This window comes from Lissotriton helveticus, chromosome 11 (genome assembly GCF_964261635.1).
Source record: "Lissotriton helveticus chromosome 11, aLisHel1.1, whole genome shotgun sequence".
NCBI lineage: Eukaryota > Metazoa > Chordata > Amphibia > Caudata > Salamandridae > Lissotriton > Lissotriton helveticus.
Window position 1 is genome coordinate 670,770,193 of NC_136072.1, and position 17,412 is coordinate 670,787,604.

A 17,412-nucleotide genomic window follows, 5' to 3' on the forward strand; every position below is an offset into this window, starting at 1 on the left:
GCACATGACTCACCAAATGTGTGTCCATCTTTGGAAACAGACATTCATAATGAAGTCAAACAAGTTAAACAAAGTAGATTTCCGCAAAGATATTTATCTTGGAACAAAAACTGTGCCAGAGGAGGCCAGAGCAACCATGATGTGTATGGGGAGTTCACAGTAGTACAACAAGGTGTTGGATGAGTCAGAGAGCAAAGGCAGATGACATACTAAGAGAGCCACTACTGCCACATAATCACAGTTCAGCACACACCCTAAGCAGACTTACCACATAATGACAGGACATACCATGCAACACTATAGGAATCATCTGACTCAAACTACAAACTCATAGTAAACACCAGTGTGCATTTGTCTCATGTGTGTACTGCTGCACTAAACGAGCCAATGTGAGTATGTCCTGTACATCAACAACACTGACTACTCTGCCACTTCACTGAACACCTCCCAACCATAACTCCAACTCTGCAAATGTAGCAATACCTAGAAAATATTGAATGAATGTCAACGTGTCAGGAAGAGGCCGTCTTGATAGCAGCAAACTTTGAACTAAGACTCATGACAAACCTCTTCCTCCCACCTGCCTTCCACTTATGTGAATAAATGTGAGTGATTGAATTAATAAAGAGTCATTGTGCAGATTACAAACCTTGGAACTGGTCAGTCTGCATGTTAACTCCTTGATACAGCTCACAAACTCTTACTTTGCCTTCTACACAAAATGTAAGTCACCATCACTGTATGAGAACAAGTGAACTATTCAAAAGTGGAGGGAACAGTGCAGGAAATGTATGGAGAAATGAGTGCTACCAAATGCTAATGGAATGTAAGAGGTCCCACATATGACACTACACTTAGCACATTAAGTAATCCATGTGTGGCACTAATGTGCAGACACCATCTGCACCTGCACCTCTTGATCACCCTGTACAACACCCACATACACGGAGGCGACATGCTCAACCTCACCCCTCTCCGCGGTCATCACCCCCACTATTGCGGCAACGCAAACACGATCGGCAGTGAAAATCACGTGGCCAATTTGTCTTTGGGTCCTTAGCTGTATAGTATAAATAAAGATCTACAAAAGTAATATCCTGTTGTGTATCATGTCCTGTCTAACGATGTAGGCATGTGTGTGTGTGTGTGTGTGTGTGTGTGTGAGACAGTCACAAGAGTGACCCAACATAGCAACACGTTATTATGTGCCAAGCACATGACTCACCAAATGTGTGTCCATCTTTGGAAACAGACATTCATAATGAAGTCAAACAAGTTAAACAAAGTAGATTTCCGCAAAGATATTTATCTTGGAACAAAAACTAGCCGTCCAATTGGAAGGGAGAAAGGAAAAAAAATGATGATCTTAAAGCAGAAGGAGAAGGGAACTTGGATTGGGGTGGGGCAAAACAAATATAATACGTCAGGGAGCGTCAGGGAAACCAGTCAATTCACAAGGGGAAAAAGAAATTCTGCCCAGAACAATGTCTTTGTCCAAAAGTCAAGTGTCTTTCTGGTCATCTTCCAGGACCACAATGTCAAGATCCTCAGGGTCGGACACATCCACACGGCTGGCTAGTGCAGGAACTGGCACCACATGGGGACGTGACACACGAGGAGTACGGGGGGAAACAGTGTGGGGCAACGGACAGGGGGACACATAGACGGTGGTATGGAAAGGGGTTTGGGAGAAAAAAGACGTCATGGCTGTGCTCATGGCCTGGATGTGGGTGCCGAGGTTGTCCATTGATCGGAGAAGGTCCGCTCGCATGGAGCGTATCTCCAGACACACTTGTAGCAACATGCGAGCGGACCTGTCAGGTTCACCCTCGACCATCCACATCAAGTCCTCTGGCACAACCACAGGAGGTACAACACCGGGAGGGGTTGGGGGGACAGAAGGGATGTGGTGCCTCTGGTCCAGAGCTAATTTGTCCAGCTTGGCGGCTACGTGGAGGGGACCAGGTTTCAGGGGATCGAGCTGGAGCCCCCGATGGCATGGGAGACTCTAGAGATAGGGAGGTGCAGGTGGCAGGCCCAGGTAGAATGTTGGGCTGCCCCGGGGACACCTCTTCATGAGCCACTGGTGATGAATATGTGGGTGAGTGGCTCTCCACCACATCATGGTCCGAGGTGTCCGGTCCTTCCTCCCCCCTACAATGTCCACAGCCTCCACCCGGGACGTAGTACCAGAGTCATGTTCTTCCTCATCCCGGGTGGGCACAACCCCCTGGCCTGCAGATGTAAATGTCTCCTCCTCCTCTTCTTCCTCGCTGGTGGAAAGAGGGTGTAGCCGCCGCCAAACTGATGGCCTCCCGCTCCGGACTTGTTCCTGCACATCTGATGTCTCACCAACCGTGCCTGCAGAGATGTAAGCAAAATCCTGATGTGGTGGTTGTTTAATGCAGGATGATACACATACATAGCTGAGCCAAGGTCAGATTTATTTCTCCTCTGATCACACTCTACAGTTGTCAGCGGCCAATTTACAACTTCTGGCGCATCTCTGCTAATCAGCAGAGGTGTACCAGAGGAGTTGTGACGCATCTGCCCACCCGTGCGCCACCCCTGATGCGCCGCATTTGCAATGCGGCACACCATGACGCTTGGGTGGGCAGATGCGTGATGCATCCCTGGTGGAATAGCTGTGCTTTGCTGGAGTGGCGTGGCAAGTGCAAGCCCACTCCAGCAAGGCTCGGGGGTGCACGATTGCTAACATGCTGCGTCAATCCTTACACCTGCTTCAATCATGGCCAGAGTTTTGACGCAGCATGGCCCTAAAAGTGACTAAGTGAAATCTTGTAGATTTCACTCTGCCACTTTTAGGAGGCGTCCCTGCACCAGATGCGTCACATTGTAATTACCCAGCAGCATTGCGCTTTGTTTTCTCCGCCGCAGCGTCACAAAAGTGACCCAATGGCAGCGTAAAAGAGGCGCAAGTGCCTTGTAAATCTGCCCCATAGTCTTTCTGGACTTGGGAGCACACTGCCTCACAGTCCCAGCACTGTTCGCCCCTTTGCATCCTGGTAAATGCAGTACACAGTTCAAACTTACTTCAAAATCATCTGTGGTTGCTGGAAATGCTGCCAAGTTTCTCTCAGGTCACAGTACCACTCAGAGGCACACGCAACCCAAAAAGATTTTTCTTTGCTCTCTAAAACTGCTGCACTCTATGAAACGCTCAATCCAGTAACACGTGTCTAGAGATATAGAGCAATGTCTGCACCAACTTGGATGAATGACTCCAGATTACTTAGAAGTGAGTTTGAACTGTGTACTGCATTTACGAGGATGCTTTTAAAAACTTAAATTATGACATACAACATCCTTCAAAAGCATAATAAATAGACTTTAAAAAACTACTATGTACACTCGAAATTAACAAGTTATGCAATTCATTTATGGAGAACGTTGGTGTGAGAAAGAAAAATTAACAGGGACGAGCTACGCCAACAGTACAACGACTATGCTTCACAAAGAGGGGAGTGCCATGTTTTGGGATTTGTGAGCCACACCTGCAGCTTGCCCAATCGCAACATACCACACCCTAGCGCTTCGGAATGACTTGCCAGAGGGAGAGGCAACACTTATGCAGCAGGTTTTCCCTGCCAAGCAAAACCAGGAACAGCGGCTGACTAGACAGGCAAGCACAGCTGGAGCAGCAACTCGCTGTCACAACTTGTGTCCCCATAGTGGCAAGCTAGAGAGTTTCTATTTTTAAGTACTCTCTGCCACAAAGCGATTAAGCAAGCTCTGCTGTTTAATTACAGATATCGGTTAATTGAAATCACTGCCATGGTTATAAAGGGAAGTGATAAGGTTTTTTATCACAAACTAAATGTACAGAAAAACTTAGATTGGCAAACATATTCTATGCATTGCCTGAAAGCCGTTGACATTTGGCAGCGTTTCCTGTGGTGCATGCATTTAGAGAACATTACATCGAGTATAAGTGTGTGCTACAGTGGGGCAGCCATGTTGCTTCTGTTTTAGTCAATCTATGGAAGACACAAGTGCTGCGATGGCAGGCAGTTAACTTGCCAAGTGCACAGGAGGTCAAGAGGCAGCGTTGTAAGTCAGGTAATTTCTTCGGCTAGGAGCGACCTTCAGAGCGCCAGCTCCTTACGTCGGCAAAAAAGCGCATTGATCAGCGAGCAAACAAGGATTACCTTCGAAGGTTAAAGGAAACTGTACCTTTTATCGGAATCAACTGAGTGCACTTCCTATTACAGGCACGTCACATCCAAAATGCTCTTCATAAAAAACATAAACACCAAGATCACAGGGCAAGGTCCAGCCCCACCCTGTGGCCTTCCAAAGCCATCCTCGTCGTGGACTTCAAACCAAGTGACATGGCATCGGCCAGATCAGGACTCGGGATAGAGCATCTTCTTGCCAGGAAGTACCTCACAGGCAGCTGTCCCACTAAGTAAATACAACGCAGGATATAAAATCTAGACGAGCTGACGTGGCAAAAATGTTTATACATTGGCTGGAATTCATTGATACCAATGGGCTAATGTACGAATAACTTATCTTAAGGCAACTGGGAGTGGGCCGTGTAGTTACAAATATTTTAAAGGAAGTGTTGACTTAGAAAGCTGACACAAGGGAACTCGTGGTATCAGGGAAGTCAAGATTAATTTTGGAGACCAAGTTGGATGTAGGGTGAGGCGGAGAAAGGGGCTAGCCTGATTGTATACGTGCCATGCATGCAGAGCACTATTCTAACGTGGACACAAACTAGGCAACACATTTTGTTCAGCATATAATACAGCATCGTTGTAGCAGGCTGTAGGAAGTTGGAAGGCTGAAATCACCTTTGTGGATCACTGTAACGGTTAACATTAAAAGAACCACAAACAACGAAAACATGAACATGGAAAAATACAAAGAAACAAGAACCAAAGGAGAGAAGGGAACCGTTAAACCAGGAGCTGAACCAAGCTAACCGATGCATGGGGTGGCGGGGCAACTGTGAAAACATAGCAGCAGACACCAAGACCTTCTTAATGCTCTGCCACTAAGTCCAGACACAGGCTTGTCTCCAAATGGTTATGCAATACAAGAGGAACATGATAATTGAGGCCGTACTGAACACAAAGCTTCCCTAAACCCCACTCAACTTCCACTACGTTAGCAGAGAGAGGTGCTGCTCCAAAATGGCAACCACCCGGGGCCCAGCAAAACGTCTCGCTAGATCAAGTGCAGTCAGACCCTCAGTGTCCTGTTGCTGCAAGTTGGAGTCTGCTGACAGAAAAAGAACAACATCCTCGTGGCCTTCACGGACTGCCAAGTGGATGGGCAGTGAGCCATGACAATCGGGCACATTGATGTCGGCACCATGCTCCATCAGAAGCTGTAGTGTCTCAAGGAAGCCAGTACGCGCTGCATCGTGGGCTGGAGTGGTGCCATTGTAATCCTGGATGGTGACACTAGCCCCCTGTTTCAATAGTTCCCTGGCTACAGCAGGGCTGCCGGACATCATCACCTGAAGAGCTGTCTTCCCAAAGCGGTTGATGGAGTCTGGATGCACCAGTTCGTCGTACAGCAGACGACGGACTCAGGGACATCACCCTGGGCAGCTGCACTGGTCAGCTGGTCACCCGCTGTAATCTCCCCGTCCAGCAGCATGGAGAGCTGTGGCCACCGGAGTCCAAGACCAAGAGAGAACCTTACTTGCACTCCCTCAGAGCCCCGCCCCCTTCGTTGGGGGCTTCCAGAAGACGCCTGTTATCGCCAACGCCGCGGGTGTTCGAGGATTCCGACGGACGCTCGCCCCTTCGGCTCCAAGCCCGGAGGGTTGTCCGTGAAGCGCAGCCTCTTGTTGTCTGTCAGCACGAGCCGAGCCGGCTTCTCGCCCTATTGACTCGGGCAGGGTGCCGCATCACGTGACCTGTCACACCTTCGAGGATGCAAAGGGACGAACAGTGCTGGGACTGTGAGGCAGTGTGCTCCCAAACCCCATTCTGTTTATGAACTTACATTACATGTATGTTCACTGTCATATACTGATTTGAGTTCGACATGGGCATCTGATGTGTATTGTTGTGGCTTACGGAACTGTCTTGGCCAAACCTTAACCTTGGCATCTTGTGATCTGTGTGTCCTGTCACTGCTACATGTGCCAGTTAAAAAACCAGTCCATCAAAAGAGAACATGAAGAGTCCAGATTAAATTGATTCTTGTAATTGATATGGATTTGCAGCTATTTAACGTCTGGACAAGTGTCATCTGCTTTGGAGCATTGTATGGGACAAGCCGAATGTGGGTCACAGGTCCACAAAGGGTCTGGACTACTACTCTGGCTACATTGTGAGTCTAGCCTTTTGCCCTCCCCACACATCATCGGACAATCCATTGCCACATATTGACTTTGTTGACTTAAAAGGTAGTGCAGTACACAAGTGAACAGTGGTGGGTGGTTGTGGCAGCTACCTGTACATGTAAAATGTCATACAGGCCACTGAGGGTGAGATGTCTGTCAGGGGGCACACCTTGCAAATTTAGGAACACCTAAGAGTGATGCAAGGATCTCAAAGTCTGTCTTGACTCCATGGCACATGATGATCTGTCTCAATTGGAACCCAACTCTACAGGTGCAATGCGAATCACAACATCCAATTCCCTATGGCCTTCCATGCGCACACTGGACAGTCTCTGTACCATAGCTCATCCAATGCACACATCAGTTATGATATACTTGGTTCAATGGTAGTGGTGCTGGCAGAGCACAATTCAATAAGAATGCATGAGTGTGGCTCATTTACCCAGTTGTCATGAAGAAACTACAACTCCCAAAATGCACTCTGCCCTGTACATCCATATGCCACAGTGTGCCTTTTTAATCTTGGTGACTGCTGCATGGACACGGGATTGGTTATTGGAGGCATGGGACACACAATGGTACAGCAGTGTTTAACTCACATCATACTCCCAGACACATATTGCATATGATGCACTTACTATGTCCCTGCTGCTCATGCTCCTCCACTGGGGAGAGGCAAGGATGATGCACATGGTGCTGGGAAGACAGGCCAACCAGATCCGTGGCCTTGTGATGGGCCCAGCGCTTTAGGTCCTCCCAGCGCTTGCGGCACGCCCTAGCACTCCTGGTGGATACTCCCACTGTACTGCAGCGCTCGGCGATGTTGGCCCATAGCCTGCCCCGGGCTGCAGTGCTCAGCTGGTGCTCAGGGTCCCCATATAGCTGAGGAAATTTCGCCAGCACCCCTCCACCAAGATGTCCAATTCCCTTTCTGAGAAAGGGGGTGCTCTCTCCTCATAATCCTCAGCCATTATGGGGAAATACGTTGGAAGAGAACAGCAGGATGCCTGAGGATCTGCTCAGTGAAAGAGGATGACTCAGAATGAACACAAAATGGCTGCCAACTTCTTCCTGTGATGTATTTCCTGTCTCCTACTCCCTGTATAACATTGCCTGTATGGAATGATGTGTTCTAGTCTATTTTCGTAATTTGCGGCCCGAAAACAAAGTTTCCGGTTCCGGGGCGTAGTTTACGCGCATGCGCATTACGCCGCAGCGCCGGAACTTGCGATTTTGCGCCGTAACTTCCAAAAATGACACAATATATCATACAGGAGATGTTATACAGGAAGTGTGAAACAGGAAATACATCCCAGGAAGTAGTTGGCAGCCATTTTGAATTCATCCAGGTCCATCCACAATCAGTAATCTATTCCACTGCCATCCTGTTGTTCTGTTGTTCTGTTGTAGTAAAAACATCAGACCCCAGTTTCATTTCGCATGCTTTGCATTATGGGACATGTAGTCCATATTGAGTTGCTCAGTATCAGAGTTGTGTGATGTGTTACGTAACATTGGTGTGGAGCAGTGTGGACATGTCACAGACACATGGGGGCAGATTTAAGAGCCCTGCATGCCACATTTGCGCCACAGTCGCGTCACTTTACTGACGCAGTGGCAGTGCGAAGCCTACGCCATGCTGTGGGTTATTTTTAACGTGACGCATCTGGGATATGTGTCATGTTGTAAGGCCCTGCGCCACAGTTGAGCATTCCTGCGCAGGAGGGGGTTCCAGCACAGGAAGTGACAGGGTGTAATCTGAAAATTTCATTCAGTCACTTTAATGACCATGCTGCGTCAGATCCCTGCACCTGCTTGTTGAAGGCGTAAGGATTGATGCAGCATGTTAGGCATAGGGTCAGTGTTTGCCTTGCTGGAGCTGCATTGCGCTTGCAACACAACTCCAGCAGTGCTTCACCTTTATGGCAGCATATGCGTCACATTTCTGTCTATACTTGCCCCATGGCACGCCGTATTGTAAATGCGGTGCATCCATGATGGCACATGGGTGTCTGTCGTGACTCACAATAACAATAACTGGGGAATCCCTGCTGATATGCAGGGATGCACCAGTTATTGTAAATCTGACCCATGGTGCCTGATTCTCCCATGACATCATCACTCACATTCAGGGCCCATCATTTGTGGTGGAGTCAAATCTGTTGAGGTCACAGGCCTGAGTATGCAAGGGTTATGGCCTTTTGTGAATTGGTGACTCATCCTTATGAGGTCCAGGTGTGTCTCTCAGGACATGTATTATCTGTCATCAGTGTGAATAGTTGGTTTTAGGGATGCCCACTACACTTATCGCTGACATGGGCACATTACCTGAGGCACACTCTACCTTATGACTACTGTCAGCGGCTGTGATTTGCATGCAGTTAGTGTGGCTTGCTAAGTCGTCTCAGGGTGGGATTTATTGACACTGTCGTGTCTATCCAAGTTTCACCATTGACAACAGACAGCAAACCACATTTTGTCCATGACACTACAGGTTGCTCATGTGAAAAACGTGGCAACGAGCTGATCACGGAATTGCATGCCCTGCCGTCGGTCATGTGCAATGGCCCGGTTTCCCAGATTCAGAGCTAGACGAGGTTCCAGAGGCATGTGTAAGCCAAGCGTTAAAGCAATGTTGTGCAAGACACAACAGGCTAAGGTAATCTTGCACACGACTTCTGGGGAGTACTGCAGCACACCCCCTGTATGGTGGAGACATCTGAATCGCGACTTCAACAGACCAAAAGTGCGCTCTATGATGGCTCTAGTCCGTATGTGTGCCCTATTGTACCTACGCTGTACCTACGCTGAGGTACAGTGTTTGCACACCTGTAAGGGGTGAGTAGATGTGGGGAGAGTGCATAGCCAGCATCGCCTGAGGAGGGAAGAAAGGGCAGTTGTTAACATTTCCCTCTCTGACTCACAGAACATGATCTATACGTTCGTACATGCAGTGTCTGTTGGGCCGTGATTCTCATTGTACAATGGTTAACATTGGGGGGCATTCAGACATTTCAATGGCACATATCACTCATTTTTAGTGCTTGGTACTTACCCAGTAGCCACATGTTGCCAAATTCTCCAGCAGCCATCCGCCGGGCAAGTGGTGACCTGCGGAATAGGAAGCTGTCATGCGTACTGCCTGGGAACACTGCATGCCGCATGGCAAGAGGCAGTGCTACGAACACATTCAGAGACATCCTGAAAGGGTTTGTTTGTGCCTGCACTGCATTTATCCATGTTTGTGGGCTGGGATTGGCTGCAGTGTGTCAGCTGATCAATGGTGGGGGATGGTACGCACTTGGACAGGTGTTTACCCTTGGCTAACATGGCCAACTGCCAAAAATCGGGTTTTCCGGCTCGTAATTGGATTTTCCGGCCCATAATCGGAAATTACGGCTTCATGTCGGAAATTGCGGGCCGCAATCGTAAATTCCGCCGAAGAGCCGTAAATTACAGCCCGGTGGCGGAAAATACGGCCCGGCGGCGGACGTAAAGTTAGTTGTCCTAAGTCTATTCTGTGAATACGAATGAGGCAGGAGTCACCTGAAATGGACAATAGTAATCATTGCAGTCAAATCAGGGTCAGACAAGATCCAAGGTGGACTAGAGGAGGCCAGAGCAACCATGATGTGTATGGGGAGTTCACAGTAGTACAACAAGGTGTTGGATGAGTCAGAGAGCAAAGGCAGATGACATACTAAGAGAGCCACTACTGCCACATAATCACAGTTCAGCACACACCCTAAGCAGACTTACCACATAATGACAGGACATATCATGCCACACTATAGGAATCATCTGACTCAAACTACAAACTCATAGTAAACACCAGTGTGCATTTGTCTCATGTGTGTACTGCTGCACTAAACGAGCCAATGTGAGTATGTCCTGTACATCAACAACACTGACTACTCTGCCACTTCACTGAACACCTCCCAACCATAACTCCAACTCTGCAAATGTAGCAATACCTAGAAAATATTGAATGAATGTCAACGTGTCAGGAAGAGGCCGTCTTGATAGCAGCAAACTTTGAACTAAGACTCATGACAAACCTCTTCCTCCCACCTGCCTTCCACTTATGTGAATAAATGTGAGTGATTGAATTAATAAAGAGTCATTGTGCAGATTACAAACCTTGGAACTGGTCAGTCTGCATGTTAACTCCTTGATACAGCTCACAAACTCTTACTTTGCCTTCTACACAAAATGTAAGTCACCATCACTGTATGAGAACAAGTGAACTATTCAAAAGTGGAGGGAACAGTGCAGGAAATGTATGGAGAAATGAGTGCTACCAAATGCTAATGGAATGTAAGAGGTCCCACATATGACACTACACTTAGCACATTAAGTAATCCATGTGTGGCACTAATCGAATTAAAGCTATCATCAGTGCACTATCACTGTGATCCAGCAATGCAAGTAAGGCATTGGACCACAATGAGATGACCTGTCATTAGACATACAGTGATCAGCACCTATTTTGTCTGAACTAATATGTCATATGTAGGCCATTGGCACAATACTCATGCCTCACGGTGACATTCCCTGACTGTTAAACTAAATACTAACCTTCACACCTATCCCTCACCTAGCCATCTACCACCTTCCCTGCCCTACACCTGGGACAATCTGTGATAAAGTTCTTATCTACTCCTATGAGTTCCCTGCTACACAATGCTACACCCTGGTGTGTATCTCAAAATCACAGAGCTCAACTCAAGAATGTCTGATCTAACGCTGAACACAACTACTAAATACATGTATCACAGACCACACCTAAAGAAGCCCAACAATCTTGGACATGTGCAGCAAAAGAGTGCATAGCCAATCTGCTCCAAGTCTTCCCTGGAACAGATATAACTTCTCCTTTGGCTAACTGCACGGACTGCATAATACATCTAAAGAAAACTCCTCCTAACAAATGACACATGTAACCCCAAAGTGTGTGCATCCAGATAAATCTGCAAAGACAGGTTACAAAGTGACCATGCTGTCAGTGTGCCGGACTAGCATTCCCAGGCACAATCCTGACAAGTGACAGTTCAAAGATAGGGGGCCATAGCCATAGCATAAATCTGCCCATAAAACCAGCAAATAAACAAGACTACACATTATCTCATGTGACATTCACTCACAAAATGCACAGTACCAAATACACACCCATCTTAATGCATTCAAATACACACACTCCTTACACATAATGTCCAGCAAAAACAACCAAACACACACATTGACTTGTCCGTAAGACTGCAACCCTCCCCAACTACACCATAACATATGTACATCCCATAGCAATCTCAGCAGGACATCAGGGGGACTCACACCTGTCAAGTAAAATGTATTATCCACTGACTGCAGTGCATGCATAGTAAGCAGTGTGTGAACACCAATACATCCAGTAACAGACATATCTGAATTCACCATGAACAAGAACATCATAAATCATCAGAGCACACAGATCACTTCACACACAAGAGGGGTAGCAGTGTCACAGCAAAGACCTACACACTTTTGCTATCACCTACTGCTACACAACTCAAGCAAACACATATGCATGGAGCAAGACTAGAGGGCAGTGCTGTAAATACATCTGTACTATAAGGATTACCCATGACTGCAATTAAGTAGATTCAAAGAGCACATATCAAATTGTGAAATAGTGCTGAGGGGCATAATGGTTTTGGACACAAAGCATACTCCCACGGTATAGAGTCACACTATGGAGTGATGAGGAGGGTCAAACACTGGCATGGCATGCAGTGGAATATTGTTGAGTGAAGTGGTGTATACAGGAGTATTGTTCAGGTGAGGAGTGGACAGAGCAAAAAGACATAGTGAAGTGCCTCACATTGTGTAGGCCTCAAATGGTCTCATTGTGACTGTACTTTCATACAGTGGTCACAGGTACACGGTCACAGCACACAGTGGAGTAACAGAGATTAGATTTGTGTACAGCACTGGTATGTATTTGAATACCACATAGTGGAGTAGATAAAGTGTAATGTGACATCAGTGTATGGCAAATGTCATATATAATGTATGTGTGCCAGAGTCAGTCAGCACAGTGAGAACAAAGGTACGCAAGAGCTATGCTAGATCCCAAAACTCACATCACACAAATTGTAGTGAGACACTCTGCATACTCACAAATGATGTGGACAACAAGTATGTGTATCCATAAAAAGGGAGGAGGGGCATAGCGGCCACCGCCTAATTATGTCAGTGAGAGCGAGGGGTAAGCAGGCTAAGCAGGACCAAGATCTGCTGAAATCAATCAACAAAACCCTACCTGCAGATAAAGGAGTAAAAAAAACAGACGGAAAAATCAACAAAAGAACGCCCTGAGGCAGAAGACTGCTGAGATGCATTCAGACAGAAATAAATACGAAGAACTAAGAGAAGAGAATGAGACTGTGGATAACGAGGATATCGAAGTCAATGAGGGCGAAGTAGAGGGAGAGGTAGAGGTGGAGACAGGCGGAGATACGGAGATCCAGGACCGCCCCGACCATTCAAAGGGGCCAAGCCTGACAGTAGCTGCTGGGAAAAGTACAGTGAAAGGCAAAAAGGACGATCTGGAGATGGAGGAGAAAACCGTAGGTGCTAAGATGACCTTGAGGGGCGCTGCAGTTAACAAACCATCCTCACCACAAGGCACTGGGAGTCAGTTAAAACAAAATCCCCTTTTCTCAAAACCCCTTCTCCAACAGGGGCAACAGGGGCAGCTCTCAAGTACCCCGATGCGGGGTGGGCCAAAGCGGGAGGGGAAAAAAGATGCCCCGGGACAAAAAGTTCAGAGTACTGAAGGGGTACTAAACAACTCCATAACGCCTGAGATGCCCGAGACATCAAAGGGGGTAGATAAGGAGAAGGAGCATTCCGAGCACTCCGAGGAAATCATATCTGCGGCTCCCCTAGCACTTATAACATCGGCTCTGGATACCAGCCAAAGCCCCGAGCTGATCATGAAAACCGCTAGCCATGAGTTAAGCCAAGAGTTAAGCCTGCGGTCATCGCAAATATCAAAAGAGGATGACCTACTCTCCCTTCCTAACACCACAACAACGAACTCCATTGAATTTCTGCTTGGAACTATCCTTCAGGAACTATGAGATTTTAAAGAATCTCAGGCACAGGAGATTGCGCAATTACACACTAGGCTCACAAAAATGGAAGAGTGCTTCGGGAACCTTCCTTCAAAGATCAGTGAGGCTGAGACTCGGATCTCATCCCTGGAGGATTCACTGTCAACAATGCAGAAAGATCTATCAGCGGCCAATAGGGAAAGAGCCCAGTTAATGGAAAAAATGCAGGACCTCGAAAACTACAATCGGAGATCAAATTTACGTCTGGTAGGTATACCAGAGGGGGTGGAAGACAAGGACGTAGTCAAGTGGTCGGAGTCTCTCCTGAAAACAGCCATACCGGAGCTCCAAGGCGATTTGACTATCACTAGGGCACACAGAGTCCCGGCATATAAACCCAATAACTTGAAATATCCGCGTACAATTCTGCTTAACTTTTCAGATTTTAGGGTGAAGGAGAGAATTCTAAACACAGCATATTCCAAGAAATCATTCAATGCAGAAGGAATAAACAATTTTCGAATTTTCTCGGATATGTCAGCGGCTTCTGCCCACAGACGTCGAGACTTTGTCAAAATGATAGACTCTTTCAAAAGCAAGGGAGCCCAGGCTATGATTGTGCAACAGTCAAAACTCAAGGTCCTGGCTAAAGGGAGGTTCTTTATTTTTACAATTGTCGACGAAGCCCAGTCCTTCCTGGAAGGATTAGGAGGATAGCCCACCAGATCTCCAGCTGTATCATACTCCTAGCAGATTCAAGAGTTTAGTCTATAACAGCTCCGATCGACATGGGGGGGGTTGTCCATAACAGGAAGCACAAAAAGGATGCAATGCAATAGCATCCAACAAGAAGAAACAGAAGGAAAGGACGGACGTGGAACACGGGGGGATCCGTCCAACTGAGGGGGGAGGAGGGGGGTCCGGGGTGGTGAAGGGAGGTGTTGCAAGGGAAAAAACAAGAGTTCAAATGCAATATGTTTCTCTACATTTCTATGACTACAGTACGAGCAATGTTATTCTTTTTCATATATCTTTATTTTTTTTTCTATATCCTGCACAAATAATTCTTTGCACTTGCCACTTTTGCCCGTATGGATTATAATAAGCTGTCAAGTTTCTTTGAGTATATTTGCTTATTTTGCACTAGAGGGCTCTTAATCCTTCAAGTCCGTGCTGCTATTTGTATCAGCCTGCTGATTAATTGCATATTTGCACAGTTGCTGCTCGTTTGCACATTTGCACATTGCAATTTAGATTTTTATGAATGTTTCCATCAATATCTGCTGCTGCTATTACACTATTATGTATCACCTATCGGTTATATACGTCGTCGTTGTTGCTTATATATTTATAGATTTGCACATTTGCACACTTCCTGAGGGCCTCGCCCATCATCTCGAATATGCCCGTTTGCAGATTTGCACATCTAATTTCAGATTCTCTAGGAATATTTCTATGAATATTTGCTGCTATTATGTTACTGGCCTATATTGTTATATACATTTATATTACCTATTGGTTATACTTGTTGCTGCTGTAGTTTTTTGCTTATTTGCAGATTTGCACACTTGCACATTGGCGGAGGGCCACGTTCAACATCTCGTATATGTTTGCTTGCATATTTCCACATTTAAATCCAGTCTCTTCACGAATGCTCCTGTGAATATCCGCTGCTATTATGTTATGGGTCTAGACTGCTATATATATATATATTATTTATTGATTATATGTGTTGTTGCTGTTGAATCTATTTTTGCAAATTTGCACACTAGTGTATTAGTTGAGGGTCACGCCCAACATCTCGAACATGAAATAATATGGTGAAATGTATTTCTTTAAACGTTAATGGATTGAATAACGTTCGTAAAAGGAATGCTACTGAGTGCTGGCTGAAAAACCTTTCACCAGATGTCATCTATTTACAAGAAACCCATCATAAAGACCATGCAGAGTCAGCTAAACTCTTCAAAAGCTGGGTGGGCTATAACATATCTGCCCCTGCTGGGATGGCTCAGAGAGGAGTTTCCATATTAATAGGGAGACATGTAGGGTTTAATCTTGAAGGGTCTTGCACGGACATTAGAGGTAGATGGGCAGTTGCACACGGTAAATTAAATAACGTCAGTGTTATTCTTGCTACAGTTTATGCACCAATTCTTGACGACCCTCAAGTCATTCTACAAGTAAAACAGGCAATAACTGGTCTGTCCGGGCCAATAATCTGGGGGGGAGATTTTAATCTATTGCAAACCCGCGATTGGATTCGACTAAGAAAGATCGTCGTCAGAATAAACCCCAAGTTGCTTTAGCAGTCCAAAGTTGTAAAATAGATCTTGATCTTATTGACCACTGGCGAAAGTTAAATCCTATCAAGCGCGAGTATTCATGCCACTCAGCAAAATACAATTCAGCGTCAAGGTTAGATTTTTTTCTGTCATCCCATGATTTAGTATTATACAATTATGCCCATCTACCTAATGCTTTCTCAGACCATGCAGCTCTTTGTATGGAGGTCAATCTGGGGAATCATGAAACTAGATCTAAAAGTAGATGGTTTTTTAATAAACTTAATCTCCTTGACCAACAATGGTGCACAGATATTAACGAAAGGATTGAGCAATTTTTTATACAGAATAGAGGTTCAGCCCCATTAAATATAATCTGGGATGCTTTTAAAGCCACTCTTCGTGGAATAATTACATCTAAAGAAATCCCTAAGCTGAGGGCAAAAAGGGAGGAGAAAATCAAACTCCAAACTGAACTTTCACAGGCAGCCCAAGAGCATTTTAGGGTCAGATGTAAGATCTCTGGTCACAAACTCAACGTGGCAAAATGCAAAATGAAGAACTTTTATTATGATTTAGGCGAGACAAATAGCAACCTATATGCACAAAAAAGATATGAAGAGAGTGAATATACAGGAAAGCTTCTGGCCTGGCAATCTAAAGAAAAGCAGGTTCACAATAGAATAGATCAGCTATTAGACCCTACTACTAAAATACAAGTTAAGACCACCACCTCTATTGGCGAACTGTTTTTAAAACACTATGAGGGAATTTATCAAGTATCTGAAGGGGCTACATCTGACTCTACCTTGGAATTTTTAGAACAACTTGAAATACCTAAATTAGATCCTGAGGGCATTAATTATCTTACTCAAGATTTCACATTATTGGAATTAGAGGAAGTGATAGAGTCTTTCCCCAACGGTAAGGCCAAGGGTGAGGATGGCCTTCCCATCGAATTTTTTAAAAGATTTGAGGGAACACTACGCAAAGAACTTCTGAAATTAGTTAATAACTTACTCCAAGGTGGTCCCCCACCGGATTCCTTCCATATAGCGGTGGTGGTCAGTATTTTAAAAAAGGGAAAGGACAAGGAAAATATAAATTCATACCGCCCGATTAGCCTTCTGAATACAGATTATACAATTTTTACAAAACTTTTAGCAAACCGATTAAATAAAATAATAGGATCCCTGGTAGCTCACGATCAGTGCGGTTTCATTGCAGGCAGACACCTTCATTCCAACACTACATTTTTATTGGAGGCACTAGATTATTTTAAAACTAATAAGGTGAAGGCTCAAATTTGGTTTTTAGATGCGGAGAAAGCCTTCGATCTAGTCTCTTGGGATTGCCTGTTTGAAATTTTACGCAGTTTTAATTTCCCAAATGTTTTTATTTTTCTCCTACGACAATTGTATGTGAATTCTAGGGCACAAATTATCATTAATAATACAAATATTGGGTCCTGTAAAGTCACTAGAGGTACGCGACAGGGATGTCCAGTCGCCAATTTTATTTGCATTATTTATCGAACCTCTCGCAATCGCCATCAGGAATATTAAAGCTGACACAGCCCCAATATTAGGAATGACAAATATAAAATTGTATGCAGATGATATTGCCCTTTTTATAGATTCTAAACCCTCTAGTCAACGGAGGATTTTAAAAATCTTCTCTGATTTTCAAAAGCTAGGGGGTTATA

The 17,412-nt window shown here is 45.5% G+C and overlaps 1 protein-coding gene and 1 pseudogene across 1 annotated transcript in view; both read right to left on the minus strand.

Moving 5' to 3' along the window:
• The window catches only part of LOC144791758 (zinc metalloproteinase-disintegrin-like VLAIP-B), a 4,238,988-nt gene that overhangs the window by 3,312,925 nt on the left and 908,651 nt on the right, over positions 1–17,412 (minus strand). The gene's annotated exons all lie outside the window — the stretch shown is intronic.
• On the minus strand, positions 5,069–5,806 carry LOC144791068 (cyclin-dependent kinase 4 inhibitor D pseudogene; annotated as a pseudogene).